This window comes from Pavona decussata, unplaced genomic scaffold (genome assembly GCF_977016875.1).
Source record: "Pavona decussata unplaced genomic scaffold, jaPavDecu1.1 SCAFFOLD_106, whole genome shotgun sequence".
NCBI lineage: Eukaryota > Metazoa > Cnidaria > Anthozoa > Scleractinia > Agariciidae > Pavona > Pavona decussata.
Window position 1 is genome coordinate 821,155 of NW_028145520.1, and position 14,856 is coordinate 836,010.

Here is a 14,856-nt window from a genome sequence, read left to right on the forward strand (position 1 = left end):
TACGATACATTGTGGGCTCGAGGATTTAGTCTTGCGCAAAGACACCTCATTTACCGCCTTCCAGATCTTCCCTGAATCCCCTTTTGCCTCTAAGATCAAGTCACAATAATACTTGAATTTTGCTGCAAAGCTTAGTGAGGACAAGGCTACACAAAACTTCGAGATTGCCAATTCACACCACGAAGTGCTCACCCCCTGAGTGGGCACAAAGCCATACACCCTCGTGAGCACAAAGCCACACCACTCTGGGTGGACACACAGTAACACCCCCTGGATGGACACACAGTGACACCCGCTGCGTGGGCACACAGTAACACCCCCTAGGTGGAAACACAGTCACACCCCCACGGATTGACACACAGTCACATCCTCCTAGATGGGCTTATAGCCACCCTCTTCTGGATAGAGACACAGTCACAACCCCCTGGATGGTGACAGTCACACATTCGTGGATGGACACACAGGCACACCCTCCTGGATAAGCACTCAGTCACACCCCCTGGATAGACACAAAGTCACACCCCCCTGGATAGTCACAGTCACACCCCCTTGGATGGACAAACAGGCACACCCTCCTGGATGGGCACCCAGTCACACCCTCCTGGATGGACAGTCACATCCCCCTGGATGGACGCACAGTCACACCTCCTTGATGGACACACAGTCACACCCGCTGGATGGGCACACAGCCTCACCCAAAACTCCTTACATAAAAAAACCTCCCCTCTAACTGTCCAGCAAAATCCCACTAGTTGACCAAAAAACACCTGGGAAGGACAGAAACAGACACATCACCCTTAAAGGTCTCCAGCCACACTGCCGGACTTTACTAAAGGGTACCCATCCCTACCTTAGTGAGGACAAGGCTACACAAAACTTCGAGATTGCCAATTGACACCACGAAGTGCTCAGCCCCCGAGTGGGCACAAAGCCATAACTCCTCCTGTGCAGAAAGCCACACCACTCTGGGTGGACACACAGTATTACCCTCTGGATGGACACACAGTCACACCCCTCTAGATGGACACACAGGCACACCCTCCTGGATAGGCACCAAGTCACACATTACTGGATGGACACTGGCACATCCCCATGCATGGATGAAGAGTCACACCCCTTAGATGGACACACATTCACACCCTCCTAAATGGGCACGTAGCCACAATGTCGTTGATGGACACACAGTTACACCCCCTGGATGGACACACAGTCACACCCCCCTGGATGGTCACAGTCACACCCCCGTGGATGGAGACACAGTCACACTGTCCTGGATGTGCACCCAGTCACACTCTCTGGATGGACACACAGTCACACCACCGTGAATGGTCACAGTCGCACCTCCGTGGATGGACACAAAGGCACTCTCCTAGATGAGCACCCAGTCACACCCCCCTTGATGGTAACAGTTACACCCCCTTGGGTGAACACACAGGCACACCCTTCTGGATAGGCATTTAGTCACACCCGCCTAGATGGACAATTACATTCTTCTCGATGGACACACAGTCACACCTCCTGGATGGACACACAGTCACACTTGCTGGGTGGGCACACAGCCACACTTCCCTGGATGGGCACACAGTTACACCCCCCTGGGTGGTCACAGTTACACCCCCGTGGATGGACACACAGACACACCCTCCTGGATGAGCACCTAGTTACACCCTTTGGATGAACAGACAGTCACACCCCCCTGGATGGACACACAGGCACACCCTTCTGTATGGGCGCCCAGTCACACCCTCTTGGATGGACAGTCATCCCCCTGGATCGACGCACAGTTACACCTCCTGGATGGACACACAGTCATGCCCGCTTGGTGGGCACACAGCCACACTTCCCTGGATGGTCACACAGGCACACCCTCTAGGATGGGTGCCCAGTCACACCCTTCTGGATGGACAGTCATCCCCCTGGATCGACGCACAGTTACACCTCCTGGATGGACACACAGTCATGCCCGCTTGGTGGGCACACAGCCACACTTCCCTGGATGGGCACCCAGTCACACCCTCCTGGATTGATAGTCACATCCCCCTGGATGGACACACAGTCACACCCGCTGGGTTGGCACACAGCCACACTTTCCTGGATGGACACACAGCCTCACCCAAAACTCCTTACATAAAAAAAGCTTCTCCTTTAACAGTCCAGCAAAATCGCGCTAGATGACCAAAAAACACCTGCGAAGGACAGAAACAGATCACCCTTAAAGGTCTGGAGCCACACTGCCGGACATCACTAAAGGGCACCCATCCCCAGCTTAACAAATAATAACAATCTTTTAATAGGATGCTCCATCACAAGAATGGTTTACATAGAGGTCCTTTTACTAGATGTATGTTATATCATGCAATTAAAATATAAACAAATTTACGCTAAAATCGATATATATGATACAATTAAAAATATAAAAATTTAAACTAAAATCGAGATATAAAAATAGTTACAACATACACACTACAAGGATTAAAAACAAATACTTAACTATAAAAAGCAGAAAAAAGACACTTCTTAAAAATTGGAAAACTTGCTGAGCCTCTTACAGTTCTCTCTAACTCATTAAAGTCTTTGAAACAGTGGTACCGCGAACGATGTTTTCTTCAATTATATTTGATATTGGGGAGCTTGATAGTATCGCTATTGTGCGTATTGTAGGAGTGCATATCACTCTTTCTTACAATGTCCAAAGAATGATTAAGTGGTCTATTAATACACTTGTATGCATATATACATCGATGACATTTCCTACATTCTTCAAGATTCAGGCATCTCAAGCCTGTTAACGCATCAGTGGATAAGGAGTGGGGTCATCTATCTAATATCAACTTAGCTGCTTTGTTTTGCAGAATTTGCAATTCCTTCATAAGTGAGACATTGTCCTTGTCACCCCAGACTAAATCAGCATAATCAAAAATAGGTAGCACTAAGCTATAATAAAAAAGTAGCCAGGCATTATAAGGTAAATAATACTTAATCCTACGTAAAAGACCAAGGTTCTTATTAACCTTACATGAAATATACTCAATATGGTCGGACCATGTAAAAGTTGAAGACAACATAACTCCCAAATATTTAAAACTAGTTACAGAATTTATATCAGTGTCAAAAATAGATAACGTGAAATAGGAAATACCAACAAGTTTCCTATTACTGCCTATAATCATGGATTTCGTCTTAGTAAGATTTAAAGTTAACTTATTTCCATGTAACCACTGGGCAACTTGCAAGAGATCATCATTCAGTGCCTTTTCTAATAGGTGTGGCTCCTTAGGGAAGTAGTACAGGACCGTGTCATCAGCATACAAAGTCACCTCGCAATTCTTTATAACCAACGGAAGGTCATTAATGTAAAGCAAGAAGAAAAGCGGTCCTAGAATGCTCCCCTGTGGCACCCCAAAGGTCATCGGGAGAGGGTCAGACACAGCATCGCTACAGACAGTCTGCGTTTTACGATGATTCAGATAAGACTTGAACCACTGTAGAGTGCTGGGCGAGACACCGATAGCCGACAATTTAGATAGCAAGATCGTATGGTCAACGGTATCGAATGCCTTGGTCAGATCTAAGAACACTGCACCGCACAGTTCTCCACTCTCCATATGGAATAGGACCTCATCTGCAAAACTGGTGAGAGCCGATGTTGTAGACAGTTTGGGACGGAAGCCAAATCGTTGCTTGAAATGAGGTTATTTGAATTCAGAAAGTCATAGAATTGGGAATGGACGAGTTTTTCCAGAATTTTACTCATTGTTGGCAGAATAGAAATTGGGCGATAATTTGACGCATCTGTCCTATCTCCAGTTTTGAAAAGTGCAGCCACTTTCGAGCATTTCCATATTTCAGGAAAATTACCAGTGCGAATAGAGAGATTGAGTACTTTGGTGATCAAGGGACAAATAGCACGCGCGACACACTTTAAAAGTCTCGCACTGATGTTGTCCAAGCCAATAGCTTTATTTGTCTTAAGAGAAAGCAGATGCTTGAGTACTGTTTTCTCATCAACTTCGTGAAGCGATAAAGACTGTAATTTCGTGGCCGATGTGACTGGGAACATAGCAGCAGCTGATATTTTATTTGCAAGACTTCTGCCAATGGATGAGAAATAACAGTTGAGCATGGATGCAATAGAGGCTGGAGTGGTGTGTTTAACACCATCAACTACGATACATTGTGGGCTCGAGGATTTATTCTTGCGCGAAGACACCTCATTCACCGCCTTCCACCGATCTTCCCTGAATCCCCTTTTGCCTCTAAAATCAAGTCAAAATAATACTTGGATTTTGCTGCAAAGTTTTGCTGCAAAGCTTAGTGAGGACAAGGCTACACAAGACTTCGAGATTGCCAATTCACACCGTGAAGTGCTCACCCCGTGAGTGGGAACAAAGCCATAAACCCTCGTGAGCACAAAGCCACACCACTCTGGGTTGACACACAGTAACACCCTCTGGATGGACACATAGTCACCCCCTACTAGATAGTCACAGTCACACCCCCCTTGATGGACACACAGGCACACCCTCCTGGATGGGCACCCAGTCACACCCTACTAAATGGACACAGTCACATTCCCATTGATGGACGCAGAGTCACAGCCTCTTGATAGACACCCAGTCACACCCGCTGCATGGGCACACAGTAACACCTCCCCAGTGGACACACAGTCACACCCTCCTAGATGGGCTTATATCTACCCTCTCCTTGATGGACACACAGTCACACCCCTTGGATGATCACAGTGACACCCCCGTGGATTTACACACAGGCACACCCTCCTGGATGAACACCCAGTAACACCCCCTGGATGGACACAATATCACACCCCCCCTGGATAGTCACAGTCACACCCCCCTGCTTGGACACACGGGCACTGCCTCCTGGATGGACAGTTAGATCCCTCTGGATGGACGCACATTTACACTTCCTGGATGGACACACAGTCACACCTGATGGGTGGGCACACAGCCACACTTTCCTGGATGGGCACACGGCCTCACCCAAAACTCTTTACATAAAAAAAGCTTTCCCTTTAACAGTCTAGCAAAATCCCACTAGTTGACCAAAAAAAACCTGGGAACGACAGAAAAAGACACATCACCCTTAAAGGTCTGCAGCCACACTGCGGGACATCAGCAAAGGGCATGCATCCCTACCTTAGTGACGACAAGGCTACACAAGACTTCGAGATTGCAAATTCACACCACGAAGTGCTAACCCCCTGAGTGAGCACAAAGCCACACCACTCTGGGTGGTCAACCAGTTACACCCCCCCAGATAGACACAGAGGCACACCCTTGTGGATAGGCACCCAGTCACACATCACTGGATGGACACAGTCGCATCCCCATGGATGGACGCAGAGTCACACCCGCTGGGTTGGAACATAGTAACACCCCGCAGGTGGACACTGGACACACAGTCACAGTCTCCTAAATGGGCACATAGCCACACTCTCCTTGATAGACACACAGGTACACCCCCTGGATGGACACACAGTTACACTTCCCAGGATGTTCACAGTCACACCTTCGTGAATGGACACACAGTCAGACCGTCCTGGATGAGCACCCAGTCACACCCCCGTGAATGGTCACAGTTGCACCCCCTTGGATGGACACATAGGCATTCTCCTGGATAAGCACCCAGTCACACCCTCTGGATGGTCACAGGCCCCCGGATGGTAACAGTCACACCCCCTTGGGTAACCACACAGGCACACCTTTTTGGATGGGCATTCAATCACACCCGCCTGGATAGAAAATCACATTCTTCTTGATAGACGCACAGTCACACCTCCTGGATGGACACACAGTCGCACCCGCCGGGTGGGCACAAAGCCACACTTCCCTGGATGGGCACACAGTCACACCCCCCTGGGTGGTCACAGGCACACCCTCTTGGATGAGCACCAAAATACACCACCTCGATGGACAGACAGTCACACCCCCTGGATAGTCACAGTCAAACCTTCCTGGATGGACACACAGGCACACCCTCCTGGATGGGCGCCCAGTCACACCCTCCTGGATGGACAGTCACCCCCCTGGATGGACGCAGAGTTACACCTCCTGGATGCTCACACAGTCATGCCTGCCGGGTGGGCACAGGCACGCCCTCCTGGATGGGCACCCAGTCACACCCTCCTTGATTGACATTCACATACCCCTGGCTGGACGCACAGTTACACCTCTTGGATGGACACACAGTCACACTTGCTGCGTGGTCACACAATAACACCCCCCAGGTAGACACACAGTCACACTCCCATAGATTGACACAGTCACACCCTCTTAAATGGGCTTATAGCCACCCTCTCCTGGATGGACACAGTCACACCCCCTTGGATGGTTACAGTCACACCCCAATGGATGGACACACAGGCACACCCTCCTAGATGAGCACCCAGTCACACCCCCCTGAATAGTCACAGTCACACCCCCCTGGATGGACACAGGCACACTCTCCTGGATGGACAGTCACATCCTTCTGGATGGACGCAAAGTCACACCTATTGGATGGACACAGTCACCCGCTGGGTGGGCACACAGCCACACTTTCTCAGATGGGCACACAGCCTTACCCAAAACTCCTTACATAAAAAAAGCTTCCCCTTTAACAGTCCAGCAAAATCCTACTAGTTGACCAAAAAACACCTGGGAAGGCCAGAAACAGACACATCGCCCTTAAAGGTCTGCAGCCACACTGCCGGACATCACTAAAGGGCACCCATCCCTACCTTAGTGAGGACAAGGCTACACAAAACTTCGAGATTGCCAATTCACACCACGAAGTGCACTCCCTTAGTGGGCACAAAGCCATAACCCCTCGTAAGCACAAAGCCACACCACTCTGCGTGGACACACAGTATTACTATCTGGATGGACGCACAGTCACACCCCCCTGGATGAACACACAGGCACTCCCTTCTGGATAGGCACCCAGTCACACATTACTGGATGGATACAGTCACATCCCCATAGATAAAGGCAGAGTCACACCCCTTAGATGGACAAACAGTCACACCTGCTGGGTGGGCACACAGTAACACCCAGTAGACGGACACACAGTCACACCCTTATGGATGGACACACAATCACACCCTCCTAAATGGGCACATAGCCACACTCTCCTTGATGGACACACAGTTACACCCCCTGGATGGACACACAGTCACACCCCGGTGGAGGGACACATAGTCACACCCTCCTGGATAAGCACCCAGTTACAGCCCCTGGATGGACACACAGTCACACCCCCGAGAATGGTCACAGTCGCACCCCCGTGGATTGACACACAGGCACTCTCCTGGATAAGCACCTAGTCACAAACCCTGGATGGACACAGTCACACCCCCCCCCCCCCCGGTGAAAACACAGGACAACCTCCTGGATGGGCATTCAGTCAGACCCGCCTGGATGGACAATCTTATCCCTCTGGATGGACACACAGTCACACCCGCTGAGTGAGCACACAGTCACACCCCCGTGGATGGACACACAGGCACACCCTCCTGGATGAGCACCCAAATACACCCCCTGGATGGACACACAGTTACACACTCTGGATGGTCACAGTTACACCCCCTTGGATGGACACACAGGCACACCCTTCTGGATGGGCACCCAGTCACACCCTACTGGATGGACACAGTCACATCCCCATTGATGGACATGCAGTCACACTTGCTGCATGGGCACACAGTAACACCCCCATCGATTGACACACAGTCACACCCTCCTAGAAAGGCTTATAGCCACCATCTCCTGGAGGAACACACAGTCACACCAACTGGATGGACACACAGTCACACCTTCCTGGATGGTCACAGTCACACCCACCCCCGTGGATGGACACACAGTCACACCCCGTGGATGGACACACATCACACCCTCCTTGATAGTCACAGTCACACCCACCTGGATGGACACACAGGCACACCCTCCTGGATGGACAGTCACATTCCCCTGGATTGAAGCACAGTCACACCTCCTGGATGGACACACAGTCACACCCGCTGGGTGGGCACACAGCCACACTTTCCTGGATGGGCACAGAGACTCACCCAAAACTGCTTACTTAAAAAAGGCTTCCCCTTTAACAGTCCAGCAAAATCCTACTAGTTGACCAAAAAACCCCTGGGAAGGACAGAAACAGACACATCACCCTAAAAGGTCTGCAGCCACACTGCCGGAAATCACTAAAGGGCATCGATCCCTACCTTAATGAGGACAAGGCTACACAAAACTTCGAGATTGCCAATTCACACAGCTCACCCCCTGAGTGCGCACAGAGCCATAACCCCTCGTGAGCACAAAGCCACACCACTCTGGGTGGACACAAAGTATTACCCTCTGGATGAACACATAATTACACCCTCCTGGATAGGCACCCAGTCACACATTACTGGATGGACACAGTCACATCCGCATTGATGGACGCAGAGTCACACCCTTGTAAATAGGCTCATAGCCACACTCTCCTTGATGGACACACAGTTACACCCCCTGGATAGACACACAGTCACATCCCCCTGGATGGTCACACAGTTACATCCCCCTGAATGGTCACAGTCACACCCCTGTGGATGGCCGCAAAGTCGCACCGTTCTAGATTAGCACCCAGTCACATCCCCTAGATGGGCACACAGTCACACCCCGTGAATGGTTACAGTCGCACCCCCGTGGATGGACACACAGGCACTCTCCTGGATGAGCACCCAGTCACACCCTCTGGATGGACACAGTCACACCCTCCTGGGTGAACACACAGGCACACCCTCCTGGATGGGCATTCAGTCACACCCGCCTGGATGGACAATCACATCCTTCTGGATGGATGCACAGTCACACCTGAAAGAACACACAGTCACCCTTGCTGAGTGGGCACAAAGCCACACTTCTCTGGATGGGCACACAGTCACACCCGCCTGGGTGATCAAAGTCACACCTCCCTGAATGGACACACAGGCACACGCTACTAGATGAGCACCCAGTTACACCCCTTGGATGGACAGACAGTCACACCCCTTGGATGGTCGCAGTCACACTCCTCTGGATGGACACACAGGCACACTTTCCTGGATGGGCACCCAGTCACACCCTCCTGGATGGACAGTCATCCCCCTGGATCGACGCACAGTCACACCTCCTGGGTGAGCACACAGCCACACTTCCCTGGATGGGCACACAGGCACACTCTTCTGGATGGGCACGCAGTCACCCCCCCTGGATGGACGCACAGTTACACCTCCTGGATGCTCACACAGTCATGCCTGCCGGGTGGGCAAACAGGCACGCCCTCCTGGATGGGCACCCAGTCACACCCTCCTGGATTGACAGTCACATACCCCTTGCTGGACGCACAGTTACACCTCTTGGATGGACACACGTTCACACCCGCTGGATGGGCACACAGTTACACCCCCTGGATGGACACACAGTCACACTTGCTGCGTGGTCACACAATAACACCCCCCAGGTAGACACACAGTCACACTCCCATAGATTGACACACAGTCACACCCTCTTAAATGGGCTTATAGCCACCCTCTCCTGGATGGACACAGTCACACCCCCTTGGATGGTTACAGTCACACCCCCGTGGATGGACACACAGGCACACCCTCCTAGATGAGCACCCAGTCACACCCCCCTGAATAGTCACAGTCACACCCCCCTGGATGGACACAGGCACACTCTCCTGGATGGACAGTCACATCCCCCTGGATGGACGCACAGTCACACCTATTGGATGGACACAGTCACACCCGCTGGGTGGGCACACAGCCACACTTTCTCAGATGGGCACACAGCGTTACCCAAAACTCCTTACATAAAAAAAGCTTCCCCTTTAATAGTCCAGCAAAATCCTACTAGTTGACCAAAAAACACCTGGGAAGGCCAGAAACAGACACATCGCCCTTAAAGGTCTGCAGCCACACTGCCGGACATCACTAAAGGGCACCCATCCCTACCTTAGTGAGGACAAGGCTACACAAAACTTCGAGATTGCCAATTCACACCACGAAGTGCACTCCCTTAGTGGGCACAAAGCCATAACCCCTCGTAAGCACAAAGCCACACCACTCTGCGTGGACACACAGTATTACTATCTGGATGGACGCACAGTCACACCCCCCTGGATGAACACACAGGCACTCCCTTCTGGATAGGCACCCAGTCACACATTACTGGATGGATACAGTCACATCCCCATAGATAAAGGCAGAGTCACACCCCTTAGATGGACAAACAGTCACACCTGCTGGGTGGGCACACAGTAACACCCCGTAGACGGACACACAGTCACACCCTTATGGATGGACACACAATCACACCCTCCTAAATGGGCACATAGCCACACTCTCCTTGATGGACACACAGTTACACCCCCTGGATAGACACACAGTCACACCCCGGTGGAGGGACACATAGTCACGCCCTCCTGGATAAGCACCCAGTTACAGCCCCTGGATGGACACACAGTCACACCCCCGAGAATTGTCACAGTCGCACCCCTGTGGATGGACACACAGGCACTCTCCTGGATAAGCACCTAGTCACAAACCCTGGATGGACACAGACACACCCCCCCCCCCCCCCCCGGGTGAAAACACAGGACAACCTCCTGGATTGGCATTTAGTCAGACCCGCCTGGATGGACAATCTGATCCCTCTGGATGGACACACAGTCACACCCGCTGAGTGAGCACACAGTCACACCCCCGTGGATGGACACACAGGCACACCCTCCTGAATGAGCACCCAAATACACCCCCTGGATGGACAGACAGTTACACACTCTGGATGGTCACAGTCACACCCCCCTGGATGGACACACAGGCACACCCTTCTGGATGGACACAGTCACATCCCCATTGATGGATGCAGAGTCACACCCCCTGGATGGACATGCAGTCACACTCGCTGCATGGGCACACAGTAACACCCCCTAGGTGGACACACAGTCACCCCCATCGATTGACACACAGTCACACCCATCTAGAAAGGCTTATAGCCACCCTCTCCTGGAGGAACACAGTCACACCAACTGGATGGACACACAGTCACACCTTCCTGGATGGTCACAGTCACACCCACCCCCGTGGATGGACACACAGTCACACCCCGTGGATGGACACACACCACACCCTCCTTGATAGTCACAGTCACACCCACCTGGATGGACACACAGGCACACCCTCCTGGATGGACAGTCACATTCCCCTGGATTGAAGCACAGTCACACCTCCTGGATGGACACACAGTCACACCCGTTGGGTTGGCACACTGCCACACTTTCCTGGATGGGCACAGAGACTCACCCAAAACTGCTTACATAAAAAAGGCTTCCCCTTTAAGAGTCCAGCAAAATCCTATTAGGTGACCAAAAAACCCCTGGGAAGGACATTAACAGACACATCACCCTTAAAGGTCTGCAGCCACACTGCCGGACATCACTAAAGGGCATCGATCCCTACCTTAATGAGGACAAGGCTACACAAAACTTCGAGATTGCCAATTCACACAGCTCACTCCCTGAGTGGCCACAAAGCCATAACCCCTCGTGAGCACAAAGCCACACCACTCTGGGTGGACACAAAGTATTACCCTCTGGATGAACACATAATTACACCCTCCTGGATAGGCACCCAGTCACACATTACTGGATGGACAGTCACATCCGCATTGATGGACGCAGAGTCACACCCTTGTAAATAGGCTCATAGCCACACTCTCCTTGATGGACACACAGTTACACCCCCTGGATGGACACACAGTCACATCTCCTTGAATGGTCACAGTCACACCCCTGTGGATGGACGCACAGTCGCACCGTTCTAGATTAGCACCCAGTCACATCCCCTAGATGGGCACACAGTCACACCCCGTGAATGGTTACAGTCGCACCCCCGTGGATGGACACACAGGCACTCTCCTGGATGAGCACCCAGTCACACCCTCTGGATGGACACAGTCACACCCTCCTGGGTGAACACCCAGGCACACCCTCCTGGATGGGCATTCAGTCACACCCGCCTGGATGGACAATCACATCCTTCTGGATGGATGCACAGTCACACCTGAAAGGACACACAGTCACCCTTGCTGAGTGGGCACACAGCCACACTTCTCTGGATGGGCACACAGTCACACCCGCCTGGGTGGTCAAAGTCACACCCCCGTGAATGGACACACAGGCACACCCTACTAGATGAGCACCCAGTTACACCCCTTGGATGGACAGACAGTCACACCCCTTGGATGGTCGCAGTCACACTCCTCTGGATGGACACACAGGCACACTTTCCTGGATGGGCACCAAGTCACACCCTCCTGGATGGACAGTCATCCCCCTGGATCGACGCACAGTCACACCTCCTGGGTGGGCACACAGCCACACTTCCCTGGATGGGCACACAGGCACACTCTTCTGGATGGGCACGCAGTCACACCCTCCTGGATTGACAGTCACATCCTTCTGGATGGACGCACAGTCACACCTCCTGGATGGACACACAGTCACACCCGCTGGGTGGGCACACAGCCACACTTTCTTGGATGGGCACGTAGCGTCACCGAAAACTCCTTACATAAAAAAAGGTTCCCCTTTTAACAGTTTAGCAAAATCCCACTAGATGACCAAATAAACACCTGGGAAGAACAGAAAGAGACACATCATTGTTAAAGGTCTGCAGCAACACTGCCGGACATCACTAAAGGGCACCTATCCCTACCTTAGTGAGCACAAGGCTACACAAAACCTCAAGATTGCTTATTCACACCACGAAGTGCTCACCCCATAAGTGGGCACAAGGCCATAACCCCTCATAAGCACAAAGCCACACCACTCTGGGTGGACACACAGTATTACCGTCTAGATGGACACACAGTCACACCCCCCTAGATGGACACACAGGCACACTCTCCTGGATAGGCACCCAGCCACATTACTGGATGGACACGGTCACATCCCCATGGATGGATGCAGAGTCACACCCCTTAGATGGACACACAATCACACCCGCTGGGTGGGCACACAGTAACACCCTGCAGGTGGACACACAGTCACACCCCTATGGATGGACACACAGTCACACTCTCCTTAATGGGCACATAGCCACACTCTCCTTGATGGACACAGTCACACCCACTGGATGGACACACAGTGACACCCGCCTGGATGGTCACAGTCCAGCCCTGTGGATGGACACACGGTGACACCCTCCTGGATGAGCACCTAGTCACACCGCCTGGATGGACACTTAGTCATACCCCTGTGGATGGTCACAGTCGCACCCCCGTGGATGGACACAGGCACTCTCCTGGATAAGCACCCAGTCAGACCCTCTGGATGGACACAGTCACACCCCCCCGGATGGTAACAGTCACGCCCCCCTGGGTGAACACACAGGCACACTCTCCTGGATGGGCATTTAGTCACACGCGCCTGGATGGACAATTACATCCTACTGGATGGACGCACAGTCAAACCTCCTGGATGGACACACAGTCATACCCGCTGTGTGGGCACAGAGCCATATTTATCTGGATGGGCAGAGTCACACCCCATTGGGTGGTCACAGTCACATCCCCGTGGATGGACACACAGGCACACCCTTCTGGGTGAGCACCCAGTTACACCCCTAGGATGGACAGACAGTCACACCCCCTGGATGGGCACACAGGGACACCCTCCTGGATGGGCACCCAGTCACACCCTCCTGGATGGACAGTCATCTCCCTGGATAGACGCACAGTCACACCTGGATGGACACACAGTCATGCCCGCTGGGTGGGCACACAGCCTCACTTCCCTGGATGGGCACACAGCCTGACTCAAAAGTACTTACATAAAAAAAGCTTCCTGTTTAACAGTCCAGCAAAATCCCACTAGATGACCAAAAAACATAAAATGAACGAATGCAATAAAAAGCGGATCAAGCAGTAAAAACTAAAAGAAGAACTGTCGTGTCCGAAAAATAAAAGCTGGGAGTATAGCTTGCTAAACAACTAATAAGAAGAGGGACCAAGAGATAATATGCGGCTGTCATGCACGGACGAGCGTCCTTGCATAAATTTACCTCCTTTGTGCTTGGGAAAAACAAGTATCCAAAAATTAAAAAAATACACACCTCGAACACGCTAGCTACAACCTGACTAATAAAAAACAACTAGTAAGAAAAGAACCACAATTCTCACCTCCAACTTTCCTTCCACTCTGTTAGTATCCAAAGTTTTCTCCGCATTTAAGAGCGCTCCCCAGGAAGTTTCACCTATGACCATGCAAGATAGAAAAATCGAAAATCGCCAAACTTTGTCATAATAAAGGACTACTAAAACCATTTGTAGAAAGACATGTTTCAGTTTGTTTAGATAATTGTTTTACCTTTAAAGTGACTTTTTCATTCTGGTGACCTGTGAGCGGGTAAAACCGACTTAAAAGTGTCACTTGTATGGGCCGCTCGTCTTGAAATAACGAAGGAGTAACATAAAAATCGAAGCAATTGAACATAAGTAAACTAATTCCCTCACACTTTCACGCTGTCAAATGTACATTCAATGAGATCCAGAATTTTTGGCCAAATTTTAAAAATTAACCGTTTCTAGCGGAATTACAGCATGCCAAAATAATGCGAAATTCAACCGCAAAAAAAGCATCCTGGTACATGGCTTTGTCAACCAAGACTATAATTATCGGAATAAGCAATGTTTCGTGTACGATTTGATGAAATAAAATTTTTGGGTAAATGAAACGATAAATTTTTGGAGCGCTATTTGAACATGCTATTTATCATCAAAAGTTGACCTTTTGACCTTCAAAGGAGGGCAAGCTGTTTTCACATCACACCCG